The sequence below is a fragment of the Adiantum capillus-veneris genome, chromosome 21 (assembly GCF_014529385.1).
Source record: "Adiantum capillus-veneris isolate H3 chromosome 21, ASM1452938v2, whole genome shotgun sequence".
NCBI classification, from domain to species: Eukaryota; Viridiplantae; Streptophyta; class Polypodiopsida; order Polypodiales; family Pteridaceae; genus Adiantum; species Adiantum capillus-veneris.
Genome location: NC_140951.1, coordinates 74864388 through 74876750, shown reverse-complemented (window position 1 = coordinate 74876750; position 12363 = coordinate 74864388).

Below are 12363 nucleotides of genomic sequence, written 5' to 3'. Positions count from 1 at the left end.
CAGTCGAGATTGTGATGCTCCCCTTGCAATCCTCCAAAATAAGGTGGTATAAGATGACCCTTTACCTTATGAATGGGAAGAAATATCCAATACTTTTGGTGGGCAAGTATGATAATTTTAAGGGGCCTCTGAATACAGAGAAGATGTTTGAGGTAAGCCTCATCCTTGACAAGGGATCTAAAGCTACAAAAACATATCTCCTTCGAGGGATAGTTGAGACATATGACCAGTTTGACCACCATGACCTCAAAGAACCTGACATACTCTAACAAGCTCAGCTATTGGAGAAGTCCTTGTTCACCCCAATGAAATTTTTTATTGCAAACGTCATGTGGGGGTACCAAGAGGTCATGATATTATGATACGTAAAAGTACTAGAGGTAGAGAGAAAGGCATGACAATGGGAATCTAAGCGGCACAAGAAAGTTGTGCCTCTTTATTTTTTAGCCGCCTTTTGTGTGGGATTTCATTAATCGGGCATAAGACATTGGTGCAACTAAAAATCTCAAGGTACTTAACTTGGATAGCCCTCCATGTAGCCTTGTAATTGGATGCATTGTCTGTGACAATTGCAGTCACATTATTTAGTCCACTTGCCCTTGCTATGGCACGCTCGTATACCCTTGCTAGATAATTGTTTGTCTTCTCTTTCAAAGAGGTGTCAATGTTTTCTAGACCCTCTAGGGTCTATAAGCATCACATTGATGAGTGGCTTCTTCTAACAATTGGTCCATCCATCCAACACTATGGTGCAACCACTTGTAGGAACAAAGTTTACCACCGTGCACTTGAGGATGGATTTAATATTGTCTTTCACTTTATCTAGATACTCTATACGCATATTATTATAATCAAGAAGCACAACCCCTTTTTTGGATGTTCTCATTAAAGCATCTTCAAATATGGGTTTGTGCATAGCATTGAATGGTATATTGTATGACACAAAATCTTGCATCCATTTCAAGTGTAACTCAAACAACCATTACTTATCTAACGCTTCATAGAACGTTTGTCCATTGGATGATGCTTTACTAACTTTAGTTGAGCTAGGATCTGCTCTCCTGTAGACGTTGAAGGATTCCCATGAAGAGGAGTTGACTGGGGAGTGTGATCATTTTCTTTTGTAGGCACATGCTTTGTCCTCTCATTGACATCAAGCATTTCAACATTCGTTGCAACTTGTTTAGCAGTAGCACTTTTATTTTTAGCTGCAAGAATTTTCTCTGTTATGCAAGTGTACTTTGGCAATCTAGCATGAATATATCTTGATGGATCCGTACACTCCGACACATTACCAGGGACTTCAAACATATGCTCTTTGATTTTGGTCGCATTACCACTGAAGTCATGGCCGTAGGTCTTGCATTTCAATCAAGATGTATTCTTTTTGGCATGCAGCTCGTGGACGTAACTCCGCTCATGTCCTTTCACCATGCTCAAAAATGAATTTAATATGCTAGAAACAACAAATCCAACTGTCAACTTTGAGTTAAATTTTTTTTCAAAGCAGCAAACTACACAAGCAATGATCTATCAATCAATATAGTGATCAAAATATGTCCACATTATCAAGTGAACTCATCCTACATTATCAATTAACAATAAGAATGATATTCTTATCGTTCTTCATGTATAAACTCATGTCATCAAATTATCTTTTCAAATGCAAAATAACTTCATCACTTAAAACAAAACATTTCAATCACAATGCTCATATTGCATTGCATCAATTTATCTAAAGTGCAAGCTTTTGGCTTTCACACACTATGATAATTGATAATATTAATCACTTATTTAGAACAATACAAATAAATCTCAGTACCACGTTTGCACTATATCAATTTATCTAAAGTGCAAGCTCACGGCTTTCACACATTACGACGATAATCGATAATATTAATTAAATCTTGCAATCATTGATTCTCATGTAACATGAGGATTAATTGCAAACCTTGATGATTGTCATATCTATATGAAGTGCAAACATGAAGTTCTCACACTCCATGGTAGATCTTTGAGCGCTTATCTATTTGCAATTTCTACATGTTGTTGGAGTGCGCTCGTCTCTAGGGGTTGAACGGGAAAGCGCCGGGCTTCCGACTGTGGACGCGGGCAATTAGTCAAGGTGCAAACCAAGAGGAACTGGTACAGCTAGTAGTGGTTTTAGTCTTAGTAACATGATATAGAGATGCTTATAGAGCAATTGTAGAATAGTATCACAGATCAGAACAAAATTAGTGGCTAAGGAAAAAATAAAACTAGATATTGGCACCTAATTGTCATTGCCAATCAATAGATGTTTCCAAGTTTTGATCGTTGATAACCCTATCACAAACCGGTTGTATATACCATCGTTTTGGTATCCCTTTTGATTTGCAAACCCTAACCAAGCATCCCCAATCCAATGGAAGAAATTTGTACTCACCATGCCAGTTACCACCTTGTAAAGCTCCTTTACTTGTCAATTCCCAAAATTCTCACTTTCACCCTCTGCTCAGTCGATTCTTGACCCGCTCTTCAAATTGTAGAACGTGTCCCCTTTGCACTGCTTGATTTCCACGGCTATGGACGCTTCCTAGGTCTTACTAACTTCGAATATCCTTCTAAGATAGCCAAACTCCCACTATATTCCCCTCAATTTGGGCTTCCAATGTTGATTATCAATTCTCACAACTTTGCCTTTCAAGTTATCTCCCCTTTAGGCTTTTCATCCCAGAGAGCACGATATTCTTTGATTCTTTGTTTCCTTGCCACTGTTCTTTTGATGCCATTTTCCCTTCCTCTCTATCTCCTCATGCTGATCATGTTTTCTTCCTACTTCATGCCCATTCAACCTCTCCTCCCTTGTTAACTTTCCGTTTTCATGCTCCCTTCTCCTCTCTAGATCGAGACTGAGAACAACGTTCCTTTTCTACTTGCTTGCTCGTCCGAATCTCTTGTTGAATCTTGAGAGAGAGAGAGAGAGAGAGAGAGAGAGAGAGAGAGAGAGAGAGAGAGAGAGAGAGAGAGAGAGAGAGAGAGAGAGAGACCGTCATTCTTTCTTACGAGCTTGAGAGAGCGTCCAAAGCCTTCCCTTCCTTGATCCTCCTCGTTTCCCCCTTCACATTCCTCCAGCCTTTTACAATACCCTAATCCCCCTAAGAAAAAATCCCTCAAATTTTCTTCTTTTTGCCCCTCCCCGAGAGTCATTGGAGTGGTGACTATCATGGCATGGGAGTAGCCTCAATGACATGCAACCTCGCACGGTAAGTGGCACCAAATCTAGTGCTTGCAATGCCAAATGGTGGTGCCATGACCCGTTGATAAGATCTCGTCTCATACACACCAGCGTATGAGCATCATAGCGGCTCCTACGAGTGCAACTTCCTCCCTCTACGCCTTTGTTGCTTGCTCGCATGCCATGCCCACCCTTTCTTTCTTTTTGTTTCTCTAATGGAATTGGCCTATTTAATTTAAGAGTAGCGGAAATTAATGAGAGTACTTTTGAGAAATGACTTTGTGAGCATAGTGGGTGAACATAATTGAAGATAGCAACATAATCATAGCAATTAGCTAACTTGGCATGAACGATACTTTTGCAAGAGAGAGAATTTAGAGAACATGACAACAGTTGAGGACCGGATTTAGGTGGATCCGGTCCCCCCTCCAAGAGGCATTTGTATTATGATTTCTCCCATTAAGAGAGACTTGTTACAATACAATCTTTGTGTTCCTTGTGACCTAGGTGATGCAATGAAGATGGAAAGCTTCATGCATCACAAACATAACATAAACATGAAGAAAGCTTTAACTATCCCAAGCCTCAGTCCCAAGACCTCAAACACCTTCGAAGGTGGAGAGAGCTAGCAGGGAATGAGGGTAGAGAAGAGGAAGAAGAAACATTTCGTAGGAGAAAGAATTAGTTCCTCACTTATCATAACTCTTGTTGCTAGCATACATAATAGCATAATAATGAAGAAGAAGGAGATGGCAAGCTTAACCATTGAAGCATGGATCTTGGTTGGATTTTCACTCCATATCCAAGAGTGTTGGTGTAGGCTCTCAACCTCTACTTGCTTGGAGAAGGAGAGGGAGCTCTTGCACTTTGCATAGCACATAATGAGAGTGTTTGTGAGTGTGTGTGGGTGATTATACCCCCTAAGAAACCCCCTAGATTGCTTGGGTCGACCCCCCCTTGTAGCTCATGCTTGAAGCTCATTGGACCCCTCCAGGCCTAGCCAATCACAAGCAAGAGGCATTACAAGAAGCAAGGGTAGCCTTGAGACAAGTGTCCCCCTTTACCCTTTGAGAGAGAGGGCTAGATAAATGCTAAATCATTTAATTAAATCTCCTAAATTATTATTGGACCCCTTGGGTGTCCAACCAATAGGCTTGAGGCACACCATGAGGGCAACATGAGGAGGAACTTGACAAGTGTCCCTTTTGCTTTCTTTGTACGATGCATGCCTTGTGTGAGTGTGTGGGTGTTCTCTCTCATCCCCCTTCAAGTAGGGCTCTCCCCCCTCCTTGTAGGGATTGAATATTGTAGGGATTGAATCTTTGACTTTTTGACACCTCAAGCCCCTCATGCATAGGCCCTGTTCCCACCACAAGCTTGGCTCATAAGCATTTTAAGCTTGGGCTGGGTTCTCACCTCAAGTGCAACCCTAGAATCTCAAGCATGTCAAGCATGTCAAGCATCTCAATAATTAAGCACCTTAAGCATCTCAAGCACCTCAATCATCAAGCATGACAAGCAGGACAAGCACCTCAAGCTGGGTCGGGTTCCTGCGCCTCAAGCTCAGCCATAGCTTACCTAAGGTCAAAGGAATTTTACACACATTATTGGAGGTCTTCAATGAAGCTAACCCTAAGGTCTTATGCTCCATTTGTTAGCCTTGCTCTTTCATAGACCATTTCTCATTTGGGCCCCTTTACCATTGCCCCGTGTTGAGATAGATTTATAAGCACATGTCTATATCTTAACGCTTGTTCTCGTTTATTCTAACACATTAAGTGATCAATTTAATATGAGAAAATAATTTGGGTTGGATATATATTAGATATTAGATTTTATGACATTACCTCTCTCTTGAAATCATAGTCGTCCTCGACTATGAGGTAGAAGAGATAAAGCCTTAGTCATTAGTCAATTTTAGTTAGCGGGTAGAGGATCCCTTTTTACCATACGACATCTTTCCAAGATGGATGACTAATCCATTTGGTGCTTGGGAGACATAGCTGCCCGCAAGCATGTCTGCTCTTTAGTCCATTTCATTCTCCCAAAGTAGATTGACAAATGCTACTTGGTGTTTGAGAGACGTTGTCATCACAAACATGATTCTAAGCATGCATACTAGTTAAATTTGTGCACAATTAAAAAGAGGACTAGTCTTATAAGACAAAAACATGAGTCATTTAAAATAAATTTGTAAATTTGCTTACTCTAATGTAGCATTGTAAGCATTCACAAGGTTCATACTATCCTTAAGCTGTATTCCTTGCATCCATCTAGCATCTTCAAAAGGATAATTTTTGAACTTAATAAGATAGCGTCGGATAATCTTACCATGTCGTAGTACCTTGTCTTCATGCCGAAGGACAGCTTCGGGTTGTAGCACCTCTTCTGGGTCTTCAACTTCGGGAGGGTCTTCAATAATTGGTTCAGTTGGTGGCTCTCCTTTGTAGGGCTTAATTAGGCTTAAATGAAAGGCATTGAGTATGAGCCAATGGTTGGGCAACTTGAGTTGATAAGCCGTCTCATTGACGGGCTTCTAGATTTGGAAAGGACCATAGTATCTTTTTGCTAGTTTAGCATAATACTTTTGATGGCCCGTAGGATTTTTGTCCGTCGTTTGCCTTAATCGAGCCTTAGGAAACTTGAGTAAGACCCAATCATTTTCTTTGAACATTAAGGCTCTTCTGTGCTTATCAGCAACATCTTTTTGCCTTTGTTGAGAGATGGATATAGCTTCCTTAATCTTTTGAAAATATTCTTGTAGGTCACGGCTATACTCATCGGCAGCGAAGATCTTCCCATGTACTTTGAGTAACAAGGGACTTTTAGGTCTTCCCTCAATGATCTCAAAAGGTGATTTTCCCATAGAAGTATGTACAGTATTATTGTAGGCATACTCTACAAGAGGTAAATACTTTTCCCATTGTGAGCATTGATCTACTTTGGTAACATAAGTCTTGAGTAGATCGAGTATCGTAAGATTGGCTATCTCACTTTGGCCATGCGTTTGTGGGTGATAGGCCAAAGAGAAATTCAATCTTGTTCCTAGATTTTCAAAGAGACTTTTCCAGAAATTACTGGTCATTCTAGGATCTCTATCTGACATGATGGATGTGGGTAATCCATGGTTCTTGAAAATATGAGATATGAAGAGAGTTTCCATTTGATGTGCCTTAATAGTCTTTTTGACAGGAATAAAATGTGCTTGCTTGCTAAACTTGTCAACGATTGTCCATATTCCTGTATTCCCATGGATAGACTTGGGTAATCCAAAGATGAAATCCATGGATATACTCTCCCATGGTGAATTTGGGATAGGCAATGGCTGGAGTAATCCGGGTTGCTTCCCTCTATCATACTTGGTCTTTTGGCATACTACACATTTTGAAACATACTCTTGTATGTCCACTTTCATGGTAGGCCAATAGAAGTACGTCTCTACTCCTCCGAGAGTAGGCTGGATACCGCTATGCCCTGCATATGGAGGAGCATGGGATTCATACATAACTTTCTCATGAAGGGAATGGGTAACACATAGCCTATTTCCGTGGAGAAGATAACCATCCTGCAAGGTGAATGGTTCCTCTTTCTTCCCCAAAGCAACGACTGACATTATGTCTCTAATGTCAGGGTCAGTAGCATACTCATCTATCATAGAAGATAGATCATTGTGAGTTGCTATAGACACCTCATTAACTTTGGGTCGTCGTGAAAGTGCATCGGCCACTTGATTGTGCTTACCAGCTATGTGAGCAATATGGAAATTAAATTGCGAAAGAAAATTTTCCCACCTCATTTGTTTGTCAGAAAGCTTCGTTTGCGTCATAAAATACTTGAGACTTTGGTGGTCGGTTCGTAGGATAATAGGAGTCCCCAATAGGTAGTGCTTCCATGTGTCTAGGGCATGTAGAACAGCTAAAAGCTCTTTCTCATAAATGCCCAAGATTCGTTCATCAATATTGAGCCTTCGGCTCTCATATGCTATGGCATGCTCTTCTTGAAGCAAAACGGCTCCAAGGCAATCACCACAAGCATCACATTGGACCTCAAATGGCTTTGAGAGATCCGGAAGCACGAGGACTGGTTGGAAAGTAAGCTTCTCTTTGAGCTTTTCAAAATCATTTTGCTCCTTAGCAGTCCATACAAACTTAATGTTCTTCTTAGTTAAGTCGTGTAGTGGTCCTTCTACTTGAGAGAATTTTGCTATGAAGCGTCTATAGTATGCACACATACCAACAAAGCTTCTTAGCTCATGTAGATTTCTTGGGTTAGGCCATGCTTTTATTACCTCTAAATTTGATGGATCCATTTGGATACCATCTTTAGAGATAATATGACCTAGGTATTGAATCTCTGGAAGGAAGAATTCGCTTTTCTTTTGGTTAAGAAAAAGCTTGTTCTCCCTCAATGCTTGAAAAATCACTTGGAGATGTTGCTTATGTTCCTCCAAAGACTTGGAGTAGATGATGATATCATCAAAGAACACTCCAGTGAATTTGCGATATGGTCTAAAAATTTTCTCATCAAACGATTGAACATAGCTGGTGCATTAGTCAAGCCAAAAGGTATGACTAGATATTCATAAAGACCAAACGTTGTGCGAAACGTGGTCTTTAAGATATCTTCATCCACTATCCTTATTTGATGATAGCCACTCTTAAGGTCAATCCTACTGAAGTAAGTAGAGCCTTGTAGCTTATCAAACAGATCTTCTACCCAAGGTACGGGAAATCTATTTTTGATAGTGATATGCACTGCAAACTCTTTTCCTATATATAGAACGGGATGAGTGCTCGATAGTCCACACACATACGGTATGTACCATCTTTCTTTTGCACTAAAAGGACTGGAGAACAAAAGGGAGAGGAGCTATGCCTCACCATCCCTTTTTCTACCAGCTCTTGTACTTGCCTCATGATCTCCTCTTGTTGAGCTTGTGAGACTCGATAAGGAGGCTTGTTAGGTGGTGAGCTTCCAGGAAGGAGCTCAATGCGATGGTCATCATCCCCTCGTTTTGGAGGTAAGTCCATAGGGATATCATCGATGAACACATCTTGGAATCCTTTTAGAAAATTAGACAATTCTAACTCTTCTTGATTCCTACCATTTACATTTGATGAAACATTGGTATCTTTTAAAGACTCTTTGACAAAAATCATGTACGCAGAAACTGAGCTCTTCATTGACTTATCAAAAGCAAGAGTATTTACAAGTGGAATAGTGCGACCACGCTCACTAGTATCTATATACATGTTCTTTCCCCTATAGGTGAAGTAGATTCTCCTTTCAGGGAACTTCATGTTGGCAGCCATGCGATCAAACCATGGTGCCCCTAGGATAACATCCTCATGTTGGAGAGGAGAGATGAAGAATTCTTCTTTGTCGACATAGATTTGGACAGGAATCCTCAACTTCCCAATCAAGGGACTAATGGAGGCTTGTTGTCCCTTGAAAGCTGCATCAGCCCTTACTATATCTCCCATCTCAAAATCTTGAATGCCCAACTTGGTGGCCAACCCCGTTGATATGAAGTTGAGAGTAGAGCCAGGGTCAAACAAGATGAAGGCATCATGCTCTCTTACCTTTCCCCAAGCATAGGAAAGTGATGATCCTTTGCAATGAGCATCCTCTTTTGGAGCTTCGATGGTGGAAGCCCTAGGAGTCTCATTGCGAGTATTCTTCTTGGGGCATGAACGATAGCCATGTCCTTGCTCCCCACACTTGAAACACTTATGGTCCTTGCGAAAAGCTTCAAGCTCTTTAGGAGAGAGTTTGTTTTTACCTTTGTAAACTCCCTTCTCCTTGGACCGATTGTTGTTGTTGCTGGAAGTGACTTGGGAAGTATTTTGAACATTGGTTTTCCCCTTTGCATCATTTTTGTCTTTGTTTTCCATGGGCTTGACATTACGTCTAGCCCCTTGATGGAAATTGATGTGTGAAGCAACCATGGTGTGATGGATTACTTCGGTAATAGTACCAGGCCATTGAGAGTTGATGTTGACGGGAGCAAAGCGAACCTCGAACCCCGACGGCCTCTAAAACACCGGGGACTGAATGGCGTGCCTCGAGCCTGTCATGGTAAAGCAAACAGGGGGCACCACCTAGCTTGAGCGGCTAGGACGCAAACAACACACCACCATAACAAAGTTTTCATCCAAGAGAGATGGATGCTTGGGAGTAATGATGAAGAGGAAGGGAAATGAGATCAACAGAGAGAGAGAGAGAGAGAGAGAGAGAGAGAGTATAGCGGCTTAGTACTTAGGCACCACAGAAGGATGGCGAATCCGCACACCCTTCACACATACACAAGCTCACTCCAAACACAAGACTAGGTGGCGATTCCGCACACCTCACATGGGCAAAACATTGCAAGAAAACATACTCACAAAACCTCAAGATTTATTTAGAGAATAAGGCGATGAAATGGGGAGCATAGGGTAGGGGAATGAGAAGGGAGAGAGTGGTAGAGCACATGGCGGATAGGTGGGAGTTGATGGCGAAGACTCGCACGAGGGTTATGGCCATCATCCTTAATTTAGTTCCCCTTTATCTTCCATAGCCAAGGGTGTAGAGGTCATGCTCAAGACAAGCATGGTGATTGCGGTGATGGTGATGGTGTGGGTGTGAGTGTGTGCGCACTAGGCACACACAGTGCATAGTGTACTCTTTGGTGATGTTGTGTGTGTATTTAGTGTGATGGTGACCCCTCTTTATATAGGGGAGGAGGGGGGAGGAATTCTAGAATTTAGAAATGAAGAAATCATTATCTACATAGGCCATGTGACTATGGGCCCCACTTGTCTGGCTGTGTGTATATGTGCCAGAACAGCAGTCTCATGAGAGAGACTAAGAGAGAGAGAGGTGACATGGAGAATAAAGTAACTACAAGAGGGGAGAGAGGGGAGTGTGTTCAGAGGTGAATCTGTGTGCAGATGTGTGTGAACACAAGAAAAATCAGGTAACCACCGGGTGGGGATGGGTCTGTGGGCACCTTCTTCAGTGAAACTGAGTGTGTGTGAGTGTGGGGGAGGTTATTTAGCTACAAGACAAGAGACATGGTGCCCTTTAGAGAGAGGGGGGGGTATTTGGGTCATGGGATATGATAGGAGAGAGAAAGGGGGTGTGGGGTATACTATTTTGGAAGATAGGATAAGTTGCATGTGAGTTAGGGTGCATTATTGGTGAGTTAGAATGCATTATTGGTGAGAGGTGGGGTAGCTTGAGGGGAGAGAGAAAGGAGAAAGGACAAGGGGAAGAGAGAGGGGGTTGACCTTTTGAGTGGAGGAGAGGAAAAGGGACACACGGCGGGGCAACAGTGAAGAAAAAGGAGGCAAGGTGGGGATGGGCTACCCCGCAGGCATGAGGTGGCCTATTTTACCTTTCTTATATATTTACATAATCATACTTTATTTTTTTTCTTACTTTTCCAATGCCTTTTATCACTCCCTCCCTAAGGGGGGGTTTTCATGGGGTGGGGACGAGAGAAGAGGGGTATGGGAGCTTGGCTTGTGAAAAGCCCCCATCAATGTATTCGGCCATCTCTTCAGGTAATCCTGTACAGAATTGCTGCCTTTGCTCGGCAAAGTCTATCTTTTGAAAGAGAGTAGCCTTGAGATGTAAATCCCAAAACTTGTCTACATATTTGTGGATAGACTCATGGGAGAGGAGCTTCAAGCTGCGCCATTTGGTAAGCACTTTGTCCTTTGCATCGCTTGCAAGGAATTGCTTCATGATGGAAACTCGTAGAGTTTTCCATGTCTTTGGGGCTTCACCATTGCCACAAAGGCTAGCCCACCATTGACGAGCTAATTTTTGGAAGTGCATAGCTACATGGCGTAGCTTGGAGGACTCTGTGAAGCCCTCGTATCCAAAGGCCGCATCAAATTGCTGGATGAAGGCCAACACTTTGTCGGCAGCACCAAAGGTGCCATCATAGGTGAGAAAAGAGATACTCTTTCCTCCCTCTTTGAACTTCTTTAGCTTTTGTGACCTTCGCCATGCAGGAAATGATTTGTGATTTCCTCCCCTCTTGTATTCTCTAGGCGAATAGCCATAACTGTCGTCGGAAGAGGAGGAAGGTGAAGAAGAAGGAGAAGAGGGTGACCTCTTCCTAGCCCTTTTCTTCCTTTGTTTCCTCTCTTGCCTTTCAGAGTGATGAGGAGAAGGACTATGTGTTGATCTTTTCCTCTTGGGAGGACTGGGCGATTGTCTAGACCGCCGTCTTAGTGGAGCCACATCTTCAGAGGAACTTAAACTTTCATTGCTTTCTTGCTCTTTGGATTCCTCCTCTCGAATGAGAGAGAGTCTTCTTTTGGGGGTCTCTTCAAGAGGCCTCCTAAGCTCTCTCTCCTCTTGGAGAGGAAGGGAAATTCCATAAGCACGAAGTTGTTGAGTAACTTCGGCTTGCAAAGCAGGGTTGCCCATAGCTTGCAGCAACCTAGTGATGAGATAATTCACAAACATGGGAGCATCATCATTAGCACCTTCATGTGCAAAATCAAAGCTATCAATGTTCATTCTACTCTCTTGATTATTGTCATCCATGTTAACAAAATTTATGTATGTACTTAGTGTATGCTTTGGCAATTCAAAACCTTACTTGCCACTCCTCTTAGCCTTTGAAAACCGGCTCTTAAGTATCTACACCCACGGCTCGAAGTGGTTAATTACAGAGAGTAGAGGAGTCGGTCTAACATAGCAGAGTTGCCGAGGGCTAGCTCCTTTTGGACTTCTTATGTCTAAATAATGGTAAAGCGGTAGGCAAGTCTAAAAAGACTCCATTATTAAGTCCAAAGCTCCCGAGGTGTGCACCATCTCCCACATAGTGGGCTCAACAAAACCGATAATAGATCCCAGTTCCACTTACCCTAATATAGTTAACAAAATCAACCATTTATAGGCTACTTAAGGACCTCTCTTCTTAAGCAAGAAAAGAGAAGCCAAATGCTCTGATACCAATGTAATGGAATTGGCCTATTTAATTTGAGAGTAGCGGAAATTAATGAGAGTACTTTTGAGAAATGACTTTGTGAGCATAGCGGGTGAACATAATTGAAGATAGCAACATAATCATAGCAATTAGCTAACTTGGCATGAACAATACTTTTGCAAGAGAGAGAATTTAGAGAACATGACAACAGTTGAGG